The 20,293-nt window shown below is 39.9% G+C and overlaps 1 protein-coding gene across 8 annotated transcripts in view; it reads right to left on the bottom strand.

The window, feature by feature from the left end:
• WDR7 (WD repeat domain 7) overlaps positions 1–18,410 on the bottom strand; it is a 372,036-nt gene extending 353,626 nt beyond the window's left edge. For 5 of the 8 annotated variants that reach the window (XM_060029121.1, XM_060029112.1, XM_060029116.1 and 2 more), the window contains exons 1-2: positions 18,205–18,410; positions 572–651 (exon numbers count right to left, since the gene is read on the bottom strand). The gene's annotated coding sequence lies outside the window, so the exon portion shown is untranslated. Of the gene's footprint in view, positions 1–571; positions 652–17,881; positions 18,083–18,204 lie in introns of those variants that run through there. The other 3 variants (XM_060029113.1, XM_060029117.1, XM_060029115.1) reach the window with 2 other exon arrangements.
• Between the last annotated feature and the right edge of the window lie 1,883 nt (positions 18,411–20,293).

Raw genomic sequence — 20,293 nt, 5'->3', positions numbered from 1 at the left:
TCTTACTAACTCTCCAAAATATTGTGTACAATATACTCATATTTTGTAACTAATACATTAAGGGGAAATACCACCTTTCAAATTTTAGAGTTATAAATAAATATGCTGTACGACTAGATACTCCTAAAAACAGAAGAATACTAAGAACATTCAATTTTCATCTATGTTTGTATCAAATCTGACTTAAAATTATATTTAGACATTGGCTATTAAATAAAACTCTTTTACTGAAAAAGCTTTAGAGTCAGATAATAGAAGTTCTAGATTCTACCCCTCATTTTGCCACCAACCATGCAGGCTTTGAGCATATCATCTCATTTCTGAGGCTTGGTTTTCTCATCAAGAGGTAGTTATAAAATTAATTTTGAATCATTTTGAAGTCAAAGAAATCAAATCATAAAGAGCAGGGGTCTGAGAGATAAAAAAATCAAGTCATCTCTTTTGGTTACCTTAATTTCATGTATTTCTATGTCACCTAATTGCACCTATTTCTCAGTTCTATACAGAAATAAAACCATACTTCAGTTAAAAACAACAACAAAAATAATAGTTGAAAAAACACTGAACTTACAGTCAGAAGAACTATATTCAAATCCTGACTCTTCTATGCAATCTTGAAAAAGTTACCCCTCTAGGTCTCAGCTTCCCCATCTGTAAAAGATGGACGATAATACCCTCCTTTCAGAAAGCTGTCATAAAGGTTAAGAGAGATCATATATGTAATGCAACCAGTAAAATATCCATCACATGGCAGATAATCAGCAACTATTAATTTTTTTAAAACACAGATTCTGCTATTCTTCACATGCTGCTTCCACATCTACTGATTTCTTTCAGCACTGTAGCTTAACATTTAATAAAGTTGTACCTTTTCAAGAGGTTACTATCTTTCACTGACTTTTTGACACAATATAAAAGTACTACTACTGTATATGCCTGTCAAACAATTCTATCTGCAAATATGACAATTCAATTCTGCATGACGTTATTAGAAATAATAGTACAAACTCCAATCCCAATACTAAGACAGCTTTCAAATTAAATTCTGATCTCATTTCCCAAGTTTCCATTCTGTGTCTATACCATGGAATTACAACAGGAGATAAAATAGACACATGGACCTACACAATGGGGCTTACACACATGCAAACAACTACCACAGAGTGTGATACAGGAGGAATCTCAAGACCTAATGGAGACACAAAAGATGGATATCCTAACCTATACTTCAGGAAGGGTTCTTGGAAGAAATGATGAGTGAGAATGAGTAGTAATTACCCAAGGAAGAGGCTCAAGGAATCACATATTCTAAGTCCCCAAGGTGAGAGATCTCAGTTCTTTCTGGACAGTGAAAATAGCAGGGCTGGCATTCAGAGCACAAAGGCAGAATGAGACAAGAAACAACAAGCCCACATGCACCAAATCATAAGAACTTGGTAACCCACCTCAAGGAATTTGGAGTTTAACCTGATAGCAATGGAAAACAGGTCAACTGTTTTAAATCTGATTAGCTTTTCAGAAAGATCCCTCTAGCTACAATACAAAAGGGAGGGAGAAAACTCTGGGTTTGAAGACCAGTGGGGCTACTGCAGTACTGCTGGTAAGAGAGATGGTGCCTAAATGTATCACAACTTCATTACTATTTCTGGATTTCTCTGTCTAATGGCTGTCTCCCCTACTAGTCTTTAAGCTCCCTAAGAACAAGAACCACATCGATGTATTTACCACCATATGATGTGGATGGAGCATAGTGTCTGCCATATGGGACGTCTTCAATAAATATATGATGAAGGGTAGCAGTGGTGAAAATGGTAATAATAAGATGAATATGAGAGCTATTTTAGATATACAATAGATAGGACTTGGTGTTCAACACACCAAATTGATAAAAACACAACATAGATTTCGATACAGTTTTTTTACACAAAGGTACTCCAAGAACAAAAGTAAAGAGAAAACAATTTAAAATACTAAACGCCCTCTACATAAAGAATAGGCACTATTATTATGATACTGATGCCCAGTGAAGTCATCAATAATTTCAGATTCTAATATGTGAGATAAATTATTATACATCTAACCAGAATTTACAAATTTAGGTTTTGAGAAGTAAGAAGATACTACAAGGTTTCACAATGGTCTTGAGCAGGACCAGAGTTTAAAGAGACTTAATGGTCCCATAACTATATATCCATCTAAGCAGAGAAGCAGTATGCTAAGACTATTTGAGATAGTATACAGGAAAACCAAATGGGATGCTACTGCAATAAGCCTGGCTGCAGTGATAAGAACCTGGCTAAAATGGTGAGAGTTTTGAAAGAAAAAGAAAATATAAGGCATTATAGAAGAACAGTAAATCATCGGGTTTGATGAAATATGTAAGGCGTGAGGCAAGAAAAAGACATGAATGACTGTTACTGTTGCAACAAAAATAGAAATGAGGTTTTTCCTCTCCTGATAACCAGGAAAATAAAGGGAACAGTGAACAGGCTAGAGAAGAAACATAAACTGGCATGAGTTAATCAATCCTAGTTTTATTTTAACTGTTACTAATCTGTAGTGTCTATAGTTAGATTTGTCCTTCACAAAACTAACCTGTCACCCCTAATCCTGTGTAATTTAGGTAATTTACACCCTGCACCTGGTATTTACTCTTTACTCTCCCTATAAACTCTTGAAGCAAATAACCCCTTGTAGCTGTCTGCATTTCAGAAAGGAGGTCATACATAGACCGATAACCCAGAGGCTAACGGACCCAATTACCAGGTTGCCTGACTCCAGCAATGACTGTTTTGAAATAATGCAAGAAGAAGAATGCAAGACCTTCACCATTTTGATCCTTATCAGAACTCCCCTATAAGAATCCCTGTAATTCCCCAGGAAGCGGGGGGCACAGTTCTTGAGGCACTAGCCTGCTATGCCTTCCCTTTGCCTGGCAAAGAAAATAAAAAGCCTCTCTATTTCTTACCTTCCATTTCTCTGTCCCCATATTTTTATTCAGCATTGGTGCACAGGGAGCCAGATTTGGCAACATTACTTTCCAAGCAGAGTGATAAGAGAAAGTAAGCAAGCATGGGGGTGGGGGGAGGAGGGAGGAGGGAGAGAGGAAAATAAGAACGTAATGAGGCAACAGAGAAACAGAGGCATAATCTGGTCTCAGAGAAATTAGAGCTCAGGAAATATGTTCACAAAATGGCACCAGAGAACTCAACAAAAATCGTCCCACGTGAACGGGAAAAATCCAATCACCCTTTGCCTGTATCAGTGAACCAAGTCATTGCAAAAGTTGATGAAATATGGGTCAACCTCCTGCTGTTTTGCTTTTGTTTTTGGTATTTAAGCAGTTGTAAAAGAAAGGCTTTTGTAACTGACCAAAAAAAAAACAACTGCCTTCCTAATATAGAAATGGAGAGAAGTATATAGCTCGTTACCATCTTATAGAGATCTATTTGAGTGGATATTTATTTATTTATTCTTTATAAACACAAGTACATAATATTTGAAATTCCAATTTATTATAAGTTTACCCTTCAATGGGGTCCTTCCTCCTTAAAGATAATTTAAAAAACAACAAACAACCCAGGTGTCACTAAAGTGGGAACACGGACGTCTCACTGTTACCAAGAACAGACTGGCTCCAGGGTAAGAGGCAAGGAAGGTGTTAGTGACTGGACTGTGAAACTGTAACATCAGCGCTGACTCCAAGCCTGGGGGAGCCAGAACGGTAAACCTATCCAGCAGCCCCTGGAGCAAACCCCACTTCAAGAGGTTTTATTCTCAGGTTCTGCGAGCAGCAATCCCCTTAGTGGATTTTTTTTCCCTTAATTTAACTAGGCACAGAAGAGCTTAGTTGCTCACATTTTCCAAATTCAAAGTTGATAGAAAAGAAAATTAAACCCTGTTTCGTAGTTTTATCAAAATCTGCCATAAAAGGGAAAGAAGACTACAAAGTTTTGCCTAAACATAACTACTCACTATGGGAAGGGGCCGCTGAGCCCCTCCTCCCGCCCGCCACATTTAGGTCCTTCAGCAACTCTCTCAAAATTACACTGCAAACTCATCTCAGAGCTCAGAGGCACAAACAGACCTCCTGATTCCTAACGAAGTAAATACCCTTCCTTATTCTATGTTGTCTGCATTTACCACAAAATTCCATTTACCAGAAAACTTCATTCTCCAGTCAATCTGGTTAATCAAGATTTTACTAAAACACATTACTCAAAGGTAAGTAGAACTGTAGTGTTTAGGGATGAAATGATCTGATGTCTGGGGTCTGGCATGTGGGAGATGGTGGAGGGGAAGAGGGGGTAAGAGGTATTGGAAGGGATGAAGATGAAACAGGAACATAAGTGTGATGGGTGGTACTCATCCAGATGCACCTTGGGAATAAAGGACTTATTACCCCAGCCGCTGAGAGCACTGGGCTGTCAGCCCCCACTAACGACTGCCCCAGCCAAAGGGAGACACCTTGCCGCCTTCCAGTAGGACAGCCCACATCCAACAACTGATCAATCCAGGGATAAACAGTAAAGGCCAGGCCCCCTCATATCAATTCAGTATAGTTCTGAAGGGTCATTCCATCTTTGGAACTACCCCCAGGCTCAACTGAGATTCCTTCCGCTGAGACTCATTACAGCTCAACTTCTCCCTCTGGCCAAACCTGCTTCCTTTCCCCAGGTGTCGGACTAAAAGCACTCCCTTATAAACCTCAGTGCTAATCTCCATCTCAGAACCTGCTTGCCAGGGAACCCAAACTGTAAAAATAAACGTTGAGGTTCCTTTTAGTACAAGAGTGTTCATTACATTGTTCTTACTGTTTTTATGTGCTTGAAAATTTCTCTAATTGTTAATGGGTACATGGAAAGAACTTTAGTGCCCATAAATCAGGGATTAAATAAATTATTAGAGTCTTACAATGGAACACTGCAGCATGAGATATGAAATAATCTCCAAAATATATAGTGGGATGAAAAGGTGCAGTACAGTGTATAAAATACATTCCCATTTTAGGTTCTAAAAGGGGTATATATATGTAACTACACACATCTGTAATACACACACACATAAACGTTTAGAATAATTCTGTAATGATACCAAATTTAAAAAAAAAAAACAGTAATGAAAACTACCTCTGAAAAGGAAGAGTAAGAGAAGTAAGAGACTGGATTGTGTGGGAATCCTGATTCTCAAGATAAATCCTTTGGTCTTAAGGGGTTTTTTCCCCCCGCCTTTGGGTATTTCACTGTATTCCAAAAGACAGTTTAATAAATAAATTAAATGGCCCACGGGACTTCTCTGGTGGTCCGGCAGTTAGGACGCCGCACTTCCACTGCAAGGGGCCCAGGCTCGATCCCTGGTAGGGGAACCAAGATCCCACAGGATGTGCAGGGCCAAAATAAATAAACAAATAAAATAAAATCCATGGCCGTGATTCACCAGGTTCTTTTATTTTAAAGATGCACATACACACACAACATGGAGTTTTCAAAAAACCGTTTAACTTTAACAAGTATTTGTCTTTAGCCTATAACCTGTTCCAACACTAGCTCCTCTCTGCTGTGAGTGCCCTGTCCCAAAACCTGTGATTCACTGCTCCTGCAACCACGTTTTCACAAGATTTTCTACACACTGGTGCAGAACACTCGTCACTTTGTTTGTAGTTATTTGTTTACAAATGCATCCATTCCACTAAAATCTGTTTCCCTGAAGAGTAAAACCAAATCATCGACGTAAGCCCACCATCTTTGTTATTTAATCATTATCAAGCAAACTGCATTTCACTGGGATTTGAGGTGACTTACCAGCACCTAGAATAGTTACAGACTTTTACTAGTGACCAGTATGTACTTACTGAATGAAAAAACAGAGAATAACAATTAGCATTTATTAAGCTTTCACTGTGTGCCAAGCAAGATATTTCCGAGGAAGGACTATCTCATCTTTTTTGCTAAACCTAATTCTTCCTGGACTCTTTGAAGGATCTTACTCCCTTAATTATCCTTTCACTGTCTACCATTTCATCTGTCTTTCAGTTAAATTAGGCTTTGTCCTTCAAATATGTTCACATCTCATTTTTGTCCAAAACACTTTCACTTGTTAATAGCCTCTGCTTGTAAATCTAGTAATCGCTCTCTCTCTCTCTCTCTCTCTCTCTCATTCATTCTTTCTCTCATTTTATCTCTCTGTTTCTCTCACTGTAATTACAATCAACATCTTGAAACCCACGGTCTTAAACATAGTGTTTCCATTTCCTTACTACAAAAGGCCTCATGTAATCTAGGTTCTATCTTCAAACACACCTAATCTAAGGCTGCTCAAGATTGCCCTCCCTCTACATGAAGAGGTCAACATTTCTCTAATATGATACTCCAGGAAAGAACTCTCCAATATTGCAGAGAGAAGCAAGGCCTTAGGGGAGAAGCGAGGAAAGAGAGGATTCTTTGACATTAATGGACTGTTGATACCTACTCTTTCTAACCATCTTACTCAGTCCTTACATTATATTCAGTCTTACACAGCTACTAGTTTGACACGGCTGATCATTTGCTAATTCTCAACCCTCTCTCTTTGGTTTCTGGTACAGCGTACTCTCCCAATTATCTTCTTCCTATTTTTTCAGCTTTATTCTGCCTAGCTATGTGAAGGCCTAGAAAGCTCTAAGAAAACTTCAAGGAACAAGGGAGGATCTTTCATCCCTGTTTTTCACTAGATTTGGACTTTTTTTTTTTTTTCTTTTTGGCTGCACCTTGCAGCGGCCTGTGGAATCTCAGTTCGCCTATCAGGGATAGAATGACACAGCAGTAAAAACCTAGAATACTAACCACTAGGCAACCACAGAACTCCCAAGGGAATTTTTTTTTTTTTTTTGACAGCTGACTTCTCAATTAAAGCCAAAAGACCATGGAATGATATTTTCAAGTGCTGAGGAAAAAATAAATTGTACACCCAGCAAAATTTTTATCAAGAATGGGGGTGAAACTTTCAGATGAAAACTGATACAAGTGTCATCAAAAGACCTTCACAGTGCCAGTTATCAATTTATTGTTTCTCAGCTCCAAATTCACCCTTCTGCTCTACAAAAGTGGAGATGAGCTCTTTATTTTTTTTTAACATCTTTATTGGAGTATAATTGCTTTACAATGGTGTGTTAGTTTCTGCTTTATAACGAAGTGAATCAGTTATACATATACACATGTTCCCATATCTCTTCCCTCTTGCGTCTCCCTCCCTCCCACCCTCCCTATCCCACCCCTCTAGGTGGTCACAAAGCACCGAGCTGATCTCCCTGTGCTATGCGGCTGCTTCCCACTAGCTATCTACCTTACATTTGGTAGTGTATATATTTCCATGCCACTCTCTCACTTTGTCACAGCTTACCCTTCCCCCCCCCCCCATATCCTCAAGTCCATTCTCTAGTAGGTCTGTGTCTTTATTCCCGTCTTACCCCTAGGTTCTTCATGACCTTTTTTTTTTTTCTTAGATTCCATATATATGTGTTAGCATACGGTATTTGTTTTTCTCTTTCTGACTTACTTCACTCTGTATGACAGACCCTAGGTCCATCCACCTCGCTACAAATAACTCAATTTCATTTCTTTTTATGGCTGAGTAATATTCCATTGTATATATGTGCCACATCTTCTTTATCCATTCATCCAATGATGGACACTCAGGTTGTTTCCATCTCCTGGCTATTGTAAATAGAGCTGAAATGAACATTTTGAATTATGGTTTGCTCAGGGTATATGCCCAGTAGTGGGATTGTTGGGTCGTATGGTAGTTCTATTTGTAGTTTTTTAAGGAACTTCCATACTGTTTTCCACAGTGACTGTCTCAATTTACATTCCCACCAGGAGTGCAAGAGTGTTCCCTTTTCTCCACACCCTCTCCAGCATTTACTGTTTCTAGATTTTTTGATGATGGCCATTCTGACCGGTGTGAGATGATATCTCATTGTAGTTTTGATTTGCATTTCTCAAATGATTAATGATGTTGAGCATCCTTTCATGTGTTTGTTGGCAATCTGTATATCTTCTTTGGAGAAATGTCTATTTAGGTCTTCTGCCCATTTTTGGATTGGGTTGTTTGTTTTTTTGATATTGAGCTGCATGAGTTGCTTGTATGTTTTGGAGATTAATCCTTTTTTGTGGCTGCACCATGTGACATGCGGGATCCTAGTTCCCGGACCAGGGATAGAACCTGTGTTCCCTGCGGTGGAAGTGCAGAGTCTTAACCACTGGACTGCCAGGGAAGTCCCCCAAGGGAATATTTTTGAAATTTGATTGTTCTTTTAATAAAAGGCTTAAGATGATATTTACTTTTCCCCTTGTGATTCTCCCCAACGTTTTATTACAAAAAATGCTGAATATACAAAAAGTTTGAAAATAGTATAAAGATCACTCAAGATCACTCCATAAATAATATTTTGTCAAATTTCCTTTGTCAATACATGTGTATATAAAGAGAGAGATTTTTTTTTGCTGAGCCATTTGAAAATAACCTACACATATCATGACAATTCACCCCTAAATACCAAGTTTAAAAATAAGAACATTTTCCTTCATAAACACAATGCTATTATCACAATCACCATTATCAATACCATAATAATCCTCTAATAGTATCTAAAATCCAGTCCATATTCAAATTACTTCGACTGTCTAAAAAATATCTTTTATAATTTTTTTAAAACCAGTAAGTAAAATATTCAAGTTTTACTGACTGCATTTGGTTGTGATGCCTCTTTACTCTTTAGTTCTAGAAGAGTCCTACTTCATTTTTCATATTAACTTTCACTCTTCATATTAACTTTAAATAAACAAAACCAATTGCTTGTAGAATGTTCCAGATTTTAGATTTGTCTGATTTTATTTACAATGTCATTTGTCACATGTTCATCTATCTCCTCTTCTTCCTATAAACTGGAAGTTGGATCTAAAGGCATCATCGAACTCAAGTGAAACATGTTTGGCAAGTATCCTTCATAGGTGATGTACACTTCACACTGCATCACCACAGGAGACGTAACATCACACTGTCCCACTATCAGTGATGCCACCTATGACCACTTGACTACGGCTATTTTCCCCTTTAAAACCATGAATAACCTATGGAGTGATACTCTGATAAGACCATACTGTTCTGCAAAATCTCATGGGATACTGGTATCCCATGTGATTTCTAAAAGCTATAAAAAAAGATTACATATGAAAAATCTAGTATCAGATCAATGTTCATTTCTCTATATTGCCTTTCTAATGCTCAAATGCAAAAGCAAGATGTATTTCTAGCCCAGGAATACAGGCATTTTCACCAGAGAGTCAATACTGTCTTGGTCTGTTTGCTTCCTGTGCCCCAAGGCAGGCCCTCTGAGACCTGCAGACAAAAACAAACTCAAATTCTCTCTCATGAGAACAGGCACACATGAACAAGAGCAAGCAGGCCTCCACTACCCACCTACCAATGGGGATTATGAAAAGCAGGGACTACAGACTAAATAACTAAACCTACTTGCCACCACTGCAATGAACGAAGAAAGAAATCTTTAAAGGTTTATTCAGATTCTCAGAACATCCCTACATCATTTGTCAAAAAAGTGTGTTCAAGTCAAATTCATGGTTTGATGAAGGAAGTAGTCATTAATATTATGAATTTTTTTGTGCTTGTGCCTTTGCTATCAACTCATTGAAGGCTTAGAAAACACTGAATCAGGTAATGAAGACTGTTTATTATAATGCAATGAGATAGCTAGATCATAAAATGCATGAAGGAATTACTGAGCTGCTTCCTCAGAACAAAGGGTGTCTGGAATTAAACAGCTGTGAGGGACACCACCTTCTGAACACCAAGCTTGTCGCTAAGTTGACAATATAATCCTCTCTTATTTGAGTGGCAAGAAATCTCCTCCCAGTGAACTTGACACTTTAGGATGGCTTTGCTAAAGGAAGTTCCAGTATTCTGTTTCAAAAGAACATGTGGCATGAGCAGATGGCAACAGAAGACTACACTTACTTCTCATTGCTAAGACAGCCCTGAGCAAGCAAGAGCTGGGTTTTGAAGAACTGTAGAGCTATCTGGTCAAAAATAAATCACAATTTTAAAAATGATTCATAGATTTTGAGGCATATGAATCACGTTTTAAATTTCTGCAGCTACTTATATTCTATCCATCACCAACCTGCCTCAGTTTCAAGAGTTACTGATTAACCTAAAAGCAAACTATGCCCACCAAGCCCCTACATTTTAGGTAAACAGATCCCATCTGGTAGACAACTTCAACCTTATCTCCCGAACCACCTCTAATCTCACCTCCATCCCCAACCATTCCTACTGCTTTCCCTCACACTGTCATCAAAACTCTAAACTGAGCACTGAAGCTTCTCATTGTTCATAAATTAAAATACCCAGAAGAAAAAACAAACATGCTTTCCCAAATAGAAGACGAACTGTCACAATATGGGGATCAGTAAGCTGTGTTGAGTAAGTATGAAGATTTGAGACTCACACTAACTAGGGCAGACCCAGCTCCCCCATTTATTAACTGTAACCTTAAGGAAATATGTACCTCTTTCCAAATCAGAATGTCCTCATTTGTAACATTATCCCCCTCCTTATATCAATGCATAGATCATAGAAAAGTTTCCACCTGTCACACAAATGCTCTTGACAAGGTCACCAAAACCTCCCCATTGCTAAACCCAGTGTCAAGTCATAATCCGCATCTTTCTTGACCTACCAACAGCATTTGGCATAGTTCATACTTCCTCCTCCTTGAAACACTTTTTCACTTGGCTCCCAAGTCTTCACACTTTCCTGCTACCTTTAGTAGCAAGCTAAAGTCTATGGCTTTAGTCTCTATTTTTCCTCATTTTCTGACCTTTAAATATTGGCATACCCAGAGCTTAGTCCTTGGACTTCTCTCCTCTGGCAGTACTCCCTCCCTCCCTCCCTCAGTGATCTCACCAAGCCTCGCAGCTTTAAATACCACCTATACATTAACAATTTCCCAATTTCTAGCTGGTGGCTCTCTTGTGATTCCACATATGCAGTTTCCTACTCAACATTTCCATCTGGATAGCTAATAAGCTTCTCAAACTTGACATGTTCAAAAGTGAGTCTCTGGTCTTCTTCCCCAAATCTGCCCCTCCCACAGTCTTCCGCATCTCAAGTAATGGCAAGTCCATCTTTAGAGCTCCTTCAACCACTTTAGGTCTCTGCTAAAATGTCATCTTCTCAGTGAGGCCTTTCCTGACCAGCATAAATTGCAAACTCCACCACTCCCATGGTATTTTACTATACTTCTCCAGAGCACTTACAGTCATTTAACATACCAAGTGTCATACTTATTTATAGCCTGTCTGAATCTGCCACTATAACACAAGCTCCAAGAAGGTGATGATTTTTGTTTTGTTCTATACTGTATTCCCAGCGCCTAGAATTTCTGCCACATATGAGGTACCCAAATATTTACTCGATAAATGAACAAAGTAATGAATGACGTTCATTTGCTTGGCTTTAAAAATGTTGTACCCATCAACAAATTAAAATACATCTTGATTTTACATGCTTCGGATTTCAGAGTTTCTTTTCAATGAATTTTTCTATAATAGTGCCAACAATTAACACAAGTCTCCTTAATCAACTCCCTGTTAATGTACTAATTGCTTTTCCCCAGCTGCAGGTTGCACCTATATTCTAGCCTCTTTTACTCTGTGACACATACACAACAAGACATGTCTTAGGACCTATGCAGCAAGTCACCTAACATGGTTTACTTTAACTAATCGCTACCACACTCACCAAGGCCTGTTAGTGAATCACAAAACTGTTTCAAACTAAGTAAACTGATATTGCATTAGAGCGAACTTTTCATTCCCATTAATGGTGGTTTTTTACTGTTTGTTTGTATTTGAAATGTTTAGAAAAAAGAAGAGCCCTTAAGGAAGACAGCCAAATAAACAACTTGAATGTGAGAACAGAAGGTAACTGGCACATTCTATCAATCTGTTATCATTGACATATACTAACTACCAACATTCAGAGAGAAATATGTATGTGCAAAACACTAGTAAAATGTTTTCAGTGAGTTTGAAGGGTCATAAATTACAATTGCTAACTGAATGGGAGGCAGTGGTTAAAAAGCCACGTCTTTCCAGTAGTTTTCTATTCTACAAGAGCCTACAGAATAACTCCCAGTACTTCAGAAATTTTCTCCGCCCTGAACTGACCAGGGCCCTAACACTTTATTGTTCCAACATTTTTTGACGACTACTAACACAAGAAACCATCAGCCCAAAAAACCTACATTTTCATTAAACATCACCAACACATTTTGGAAAAGATGCCTAATTTTATTTAGAATATTTACTATTTTATGAATATCGTGTATACGTTACTTAATAGAAAACAAAAAAATTCCACTTGGACAGGCCTTTCTGAATGCAGTCATGGTGTAGGACTTCTTCCAATGATATCTTTTGTGCTCTTATCAGCAAAGTGGCTTTAAGTATCAGATACAGATCAAGGCAAATGAATGTGCACAGAGTTCGAATTCTAAGTTAACATCACAATCATAGTATCTATAAGTAGAAAGGTAAGGTATCCTCTTATTGATGACAGGATCTCACTGAGCCATACATAAGCTCTCAGTTGGTTTTGCCCACGATCACTGGCATGCATATATGTAAGATTACGAACTCTCTGTAAAGTGCAACAATGAATGGACAAAATGGGACTAGAACCTATAAACCCCCATACTCTAATCATTGAGTTTATCCATCGCAACAAACAAAACAGTGTCACAGAGAAATGTAACAGATAAACCAGGAATAAAAGCACTACCTAGTTCCAGGCCTAACTCTACAAGTACCAAAACTATTTCAAGATTTATACTATGGATTTTGATCTCTGTCTAGTAGAACACACACACACAAAGGTAGAATATCAATATATGAAAATCAGTAGCATTTTCTTCTATCAGCAATAATCTACTTTAAATTAGTATCTATTCACGATATTTTTTAAAACTGCAAAGAATTTCTTCCTGCTCAGTCATAAATGGAAAGCCATTCCATGCTCTTGGATAGGGTGATCTAATATTATAAAAATGTCAATTGTCCCCAAAATAAACCTATAAATTCAATGCATACTAAATCAAAATTCTAGTTGTGCTGTCTTTAGAAACTCTAGCTCCAAAATATATAGAAAAGAATAAAAATCCACAAATAGCTAAGCCAACTTTGAAAATGGAAAAAGAATGGAAAACTTGCCTTACCAGAAATTTAACATCATTAGCCATTTGGGAAACATAAATTAAGACCACAGTGAATTATAGTGACAATTACCAAACGCTGGCGAGGATGCAAAGAAACTCAGTCTCTCATACATTGCTGGTGGGAATGTACAATGGTGCAGCCACTCTGGAAAACAGTTTGGCAAGTTCTTCAAAAACTAAACGTACACTCACCATACCACCTAGCAATCACATTCCTAGGCATTTATCCCAGGAGATGTGAAAAATTATATCCACAAAAAAAACTGTACAAGCATGTCCATAGGCAGCTTTATTTTTAATAGCAAAAAACTGAAAACAGCCCCAATGTCCCAGTGAATGTTTAAACAAACTGTGGTACATACATACCATGGAATACTACCCAAATTACACAACAGTTTAGATGAGTCTCAAAAATGGTCTCACCCAACAATTCAGATGAGTCTCAATCTCAAAAAGTCACATGCTGCCTAATTCCATTTATACAGCACACTTGTAATGATCAAAGTATAGACGGAAAATTGACTAGTGAACAGGGGTTAGAGATAATAGAGGAAGGGAGACGGAACTGACTTGAAAGGGGTGGCACAAAGGAGGTCTTAGTGGTGATAGAGTAGTTCTGTATCTTGACTGCAGTGGTAGTTACAGGTATCTACCTACACAGGTGATAAAATGGCATAGAACTATATACAGGTATTGTACCAATGTCAATTTCTTGGTTTTGCTATTTCACCATAGTTGTATAAAATGTAACAGTTGAGGGAAATTGGGTGAAGTTATATGAAATGTAACCATTGGGGAACCCAGACCTCTCTGTACTAGTTTTGCAACTTCTTTAATCTATAATTATTTCAAAATAAAGCTAAAACAAAATAAATAGGAAAACTTACTCATGTAGGAAAAAATAACCATGCAAAGCCACAGTACTAAAACAGCATGATATTAGAACAAGAGCAAACAAGTAAGCCAAAGGAACAGAAGGCAGTTTTCAGAGCTTCTGTGAGAGGTTAATATACAGTAAGTGCAGTACCACTTATCTGTGGGAAAAGGAGAGAATGAAAAACTGGCACACTACATGGAAAACTGGCACACTACATGGAAAATAAACTGGATCTCTGCCTTGTGACATGTAAAAAGACACTCTGGATGTATTCAATACCTATAAATTTAAAGGAAAACTATAAAGTTAGTAGTACATAAAATAGGTAACTTTGTGACAAATCTTTGGGGAAAGATTTCTTAAAACCCCCAAAACACAAACCATAGGCAAAAAAATTTTAATTTGATTATATCAAGTAGAAAATTTCTGTTCAATGAAGGACATCATAAAAAAAAGTTATAGACAAATGACAGAATAGGAACAGATACAATATTTAAAGGACTAGTATCTAGGAAATACAAGGAGCTTGTGAAGGTCAACAAGGCGTGAAACCTCAGAATAAAAATGGGTAAAGGAATAAACAATTTTACAAAAGGGAAAACCCAAAAAGATAAAATGCCCATGAAGAAAGGCTCAAACTCACGAGTAAGAGTGAAATGTAATTTAAAATGAGATTTCATTTTGCATCCATTCGTCTGTAAAAAGCAGGGGGCTGGATAACACTAAGCATTGGTGGGGTTACAAGGATACAGAAACTTTCCTGAACCACCTGAAGGTGTAGAGACCACAGCAGCTTGTTCTGGAACACAATATGGCAATCCTTCAATAAAATATATGAAAACCCTATGATCCAGAAATCACATTGCTGGATATGTATCTCAAAGAAAGCATCACAGAGGTCTAAAAGGTATGTTTATCACAGTATTGCCTAAAGTGGTAGGAAAATGAACGTTACAAGGGTATCCACAAATAGGACAGTTGGCATATAAACTGTAGTAGATGGAAATTCTGAAGTACTGTGTATCAGTTAGAAGCAATGGACAGCAACACAAATAGGCCCTTAAATAGTAGACAGTAGGGAGCGAAAAAACTTTAATGAGATCATGCATGATATCATCTCTATAAATTTAAACTTTGGGTGCCTAGGGGGACTTCCCTGGTGGCGCAGTGGTTGGGAGTTGGTCTGCCAGTGCAGGGGACACAGGTTCAAGTCCTGGTCCGGGACGGTCCCACGTGCCGCAGAGCCACTAGGCCCGTGCGACAGAACTGCTGAGTCTGTGCTCTAGAGGCTGCGAGCCACAACTACTGAGGCCCGCGCACATGGAGCCCACGCTTCACAGCAGGAAAAGCCACCGCAATGAGAAGCCCGCGCACCGCAATGAAGAGTAGCCCCTCCACCCCCCGCTCGCCGCGGCGGAGAGGGCCCTGGCACAGCAACAAAGACCCAATGTAGCCAAAAATAAAATAAACAAATAATTAAATAAATTTATATAAAATGTGGGCACCCAAAACAACACACATTTAATAACATACCAACAGAAGGATACACATCCTACAGGTCAGAATGGCTGTCTATGGGTTGGTGGGCAAGGGGAGGGAGTGGAAACTGGATATAAAAGACAATGAATGGAAAAAAACCGGGGATACACGTTGAACAGCCCAATGATGATGACTGAATTGAAAAAATTAACTCAATCCTCTGCATTTGAGGTACAAAACAAACTTTAAGGACTCACCTAACACAGAGGACACCACTAAGGCTAAATGTCACCCTACCTTCCGATGGCAAAGGCACAAAACCAGCTCGCTACCTTTAGAGTCTGCGATGCTAAGCCTGTCACAGTGAGATAGACCACCTCGCTTCCTCTGCCTCAAAACATAGCTTATATCCAAATGAAAACCAAAGGAAATTGTAAGATCTCACTCAGTCCTTGAACCAGTACACGTTCCTGTTTCTTGCCTTTGGTGAAATGTCTTGGAGTGAGGGGCTACCTCCGAGGTTCAGTAACTCACTGAGTCCCACCCTAATCTCTGAGCTGAGACCTGCAGAGCCCACACTCTCTTAGCTGAGCTGCCTCCGAGGTGGAGTACCCAGGGTGGACACTGGGGCAGAGGCAGCCATGATAGCTGCTAGAAGCTGGGGTGATGCTCTCCCCACTTTACTGAAGAGACTGTGGGTAACATTTGCCAGTTATCACTTACTTATTATTCTGTGTTGGAATATGAACCTTAGTCCCAGGATCTGTGCTTTTTACCACTTCGCTATACTAAGAAGGCTCTGAACTTGAACCCAAGTGTAAATAAAGGTTGGTATTCCCCCCTATTAAAAAAAAAAAAAAAGAAAAGGCTAACTATCTCAAAATTTAAGTTCCCACAGTGGTATTCAAACAAGGCAAAGCCCAGTCCCTTTGAGTTATCCAATTATCAAGATCTTTTAAAATTTAGCTACAGGTGGCAATAAGAAAAAACAAAGTGTACACTCCGGTCTTGCTGTTAAGTAGGGTTTGAAGTATTTTTAAAATAAAGATAGACACTTAAATGAATTTCTCACAATAATCTCTGAAAATTAACAATCTCTGAAAATTAACAAAATTTAAAATATAGACACTTAAATGAATTTCTCACAATAATCTCTGAAAATTAACAAGGCATGTGTGGAATCTAAAATATGACACAAATGAACTTATCTACAAAGCAGATACAGACTCACAAACATAGAGAATAGACTTGTGATTGCACAGAGGGAGGGTGGGGGGGGAGGGATAGATTGGGAATTTGGGATTAGCAAATGCAAACTATTATATATATGTACAACTGAATCACTTTGCTGTACACCAGAAACTAACACAACATTATAAATCAACTGTACTTCAATAAAAAATTTTTTTTTTTTTCTGGTCGCACCGCGCAGCATGCAGGACCTTAGTTCCCCGACCAGGGATCGAACCCGCGCCCCCTCCAGTGGAAACAGGGAGTCTTAACCATTGGACCACCAGGGAAGTCCCTTAATAAAATACATTTTTTAAAAAAAGGAAATTAACAAGGCATTTACTACATATTTATACTGTTCTGTTTGCCCGATTTGAAATAATAAAGGCATTTCAACACATTATTTTCACTTTTAAGCTGTCCTCCACCTCCATACTGTCACAAATTACTTATAAAGAAGTGTGTGTGTATATTTCAAAAACTCAATCAATTTCTCTCATATAACAGGCAATTCTTGACATCCTGCCCATAAAGCCCTAAACAATAAACGTCGGAAAGAGTCACAGCTTGCCTTTTTTGGCTCCTGGCAAATGCTAACGCAAAAGCAAGCTGTAGCTCTCACTGAACCCTAAATCAGCAGCATCAACAATTCCAGTGCTGTCTGTGATGCAACTGTAGCTGCCATAGTTTCAAATTGTAGGACCTGAGAAACTGACACAGCAAGTGAATCAAAACATAAAACGCAATTTTTGAATCCAAGGCAGGGTATTGCTAACTCCAAACATATAGTTTCAGAACGCTGGGACCCACTAGTAAGGGAGCAGGCATAGCAGGAATCCTCTTAGACCAAGTCTTAGGGCAAAGGGATGAGAGCGGGCAGGTGTACTAACAGACGTCTCAGTACCTTAGACAAGGGCAAACTAAAGAGTACCAGGAGAGGCTATGTGTACCCCAAAAGCAAGCACAGCATTTCCCAAAAGCACTGTTAAGAACCACCCACCCATCAACATTAAGCATCTCACCCCGTTTAGATTGCCACTGCGGGCAAGGCGGTCCCGTCTCAAGACCAAAGCCAGTGTCACCAGTAGCAAATGTCACTCACTAGGCCAAGGAGTCCCAGAGACCCCTGGCAGGACCCACGCTCCAGGCACAGGAGCCTAGTCGTGGGCCTGAACCTGCAGGCGCCGCACAGACCAGAGCTTCCAGCAGCTGCGCTCTGACAGCTGGCACCGCCCCCAGTTGGAGCGGAGCTGTGACCCTTGAACCCCGGCCTCTGACCTCCACGTTGAGGGCACATTCCGCGCTGGGGTCCCCCCCGCCCCGGGGAAGCTCGAAAGCCCTTTACCTGTCACAGCTTCATCTTATGCCTCGATGTTTTCTGTCCCACCACCTGCAGGCGTCCTGGCAACGAGGACAAGGCGAGGACGTATCCAGAGAGGAGGTGGGGTGGGCAAATCCTCGTGGGAAAACTTTGGACTGTAACCCCAGCCCAGCCTCCGTCTCTCCAGAGAGGCTGCAAGCTGCCGTTGCCGCCGCCACCGCCACCGCCGCTGCAGTAAATCAGCTGACACCAGCCAACTGCCGTGACTTTCCCGGCAACTGTCGCAAAAATGAGGGGGAGGGAAACTCCCCTCATTTCCCTACAAGCCTGGCCTAGGCCGGCTCGAAAAGAGCGGCCTGCGTTACCATGGAGACCAAACGGAGGCTACCATGTCAGCTGTGGGCAGGGAGTGTATGGCAGCCATTTTTGTTATGGGAAGGCTTGTCTAGGCTTTCTTCTCGCCTCGGAGTCCCATGCTGGGAGGACCAAGATGGAGGGATGGATGAAACGGCAAGTCTAGGTGTTTGTGTCCTGTGACCAGGATGTTGCCCTGTGACCAGGATGTTGCAGATTTAGTCTTCTGCTCCCGAGACTCGGTCCAGACTCCTGGAAAGTGTTAGCTCTGGGACTTGGTTACTGTTTTCCTCTGACCCCGATCTTGGCTGTTGGCCCCGATGCACAGGGCCAGAGGAGGAACTCGGCTACTTAACTAGGGGAAGTCTGACCTTGTGCAACATTCCTGTACAGGGGAGAGAATGAATGTACACTCGTGTGGGCGGCAAAGAGTGGTGGACGTAAGTTCTGCATTCAGAGAGGCATGTATTCGGATCCCGGTTCCTCCACTGCACACTGTTAGTGTCATCTGGGGCATCTTGCTTTTTCTCTTTTTTCTCCTCAATATCCCCACATACGAAATAGGCATAATAACCTCGTGGATGTCTAGAAGGTTAAACAAGCTCAATAGATGTTAATTACTTATTATGCTTGCTTATCTGCCTCCCAAATATTTGGTGAATGAGTGAATGAATGAATGGTAACCAAGGAAAAAACTCGTGCTATGCTGGTGACCAACAGTCAGTTGTGTTAAAAAGATAGACAATATATTCATTCCCTGGCTTTGTTTTTCCTTTGTAATCTCACTAATGGGTTTATAGGACAAGTAAGAATTCTATTGCAGTCCTCAGAAGTTACTGTGTGTATGAATCACCTGGGGAGCTTGTTGAAATGAAGTTTCTGATTCCGTAGGTCTGGAGTGGGGTCTGAGATTCTCCCATTCTAACAAGCTCCCAGGTAATGCCCATTCCTGCTGGTCCTTGGATCACACCTTGATTAGCAAAGTCCTCTTGGATGGGCCCTGAAGCAGCCAATTAAGGCATCAGAACAGAGAAACAACTCCTTCAGACTGGATCATTTCTTTGTTAATTTACCAAAAGAGAGCTAAGTGTTGGTTTGGTCAAAAACCAACAAAAGGAATGTTTTATTATTCCTGCTCTATGCACAACGTAGAAATTGTGAGTTAAGTTTCATTCAAGGAACTTATGAGGACTATAGACCTGGAAATAGCCTCTCAGTAGCTCTGAGGGGACTGCTCCTAAGAGGTTGGGGAGTAGCCAGTTTATAAGAATGAAATTTTGGCGACTTCCCGGGCGGTCCAGTGGTTAGGACTCGGTGCTTTCACTGCAATAACCCGGGTTCAATCCCTGGTCAGGGAACTAAGACCGCACAAGCCTAAGATCTCGCAAGCTACGCAGCGAGGGGGGCGGGGGACAGGGGGTGGAGGGGTGGCTGAGTGCACCTTGTCTGGGGAATACACGGGTCAAGCATACATCTTCCTAAAAGGTTATTGCTAATCACACACACACACACACACACACACACACACACACACAAAGGTATCTCAAGTTAATGATTTTAGTGCTTTTCTATGTATGGGAAGATGCAAGAATCTTCCTTAGAAATGCATCTTTATTATTTAGGGGCCATACATCCAAAGCACAGAATGCTCCATCCTATTTTTCTCCACTCTGAATTCCCCTCAGGGCAGTGGGTTATATTAACCCTTAATATAACTGGATGATGAGCAAGACTCTTTTTTTTTTTTTTTCCGGTACGC

This window comes from Delphinus delphis, chromosome 13 (assembly GCF_949987515.2).
Source record: "Delphinus delphis chromosome 13, mDelDel1.2, whole genome shotgun sequence".
Classification (NCBI taxonomy): domain Eukaryota; kingdom Metazoa; phylum Chordata; class Mammalia; order Artiodactyla; family Delphinidae; genus Delphinus; species Delphinus delphis.
The sequence above is the reverse complement of the archived record's forward strand: the minus strand, read 5'-3'. Positions and strand labels throughout refer to the sequence as shown.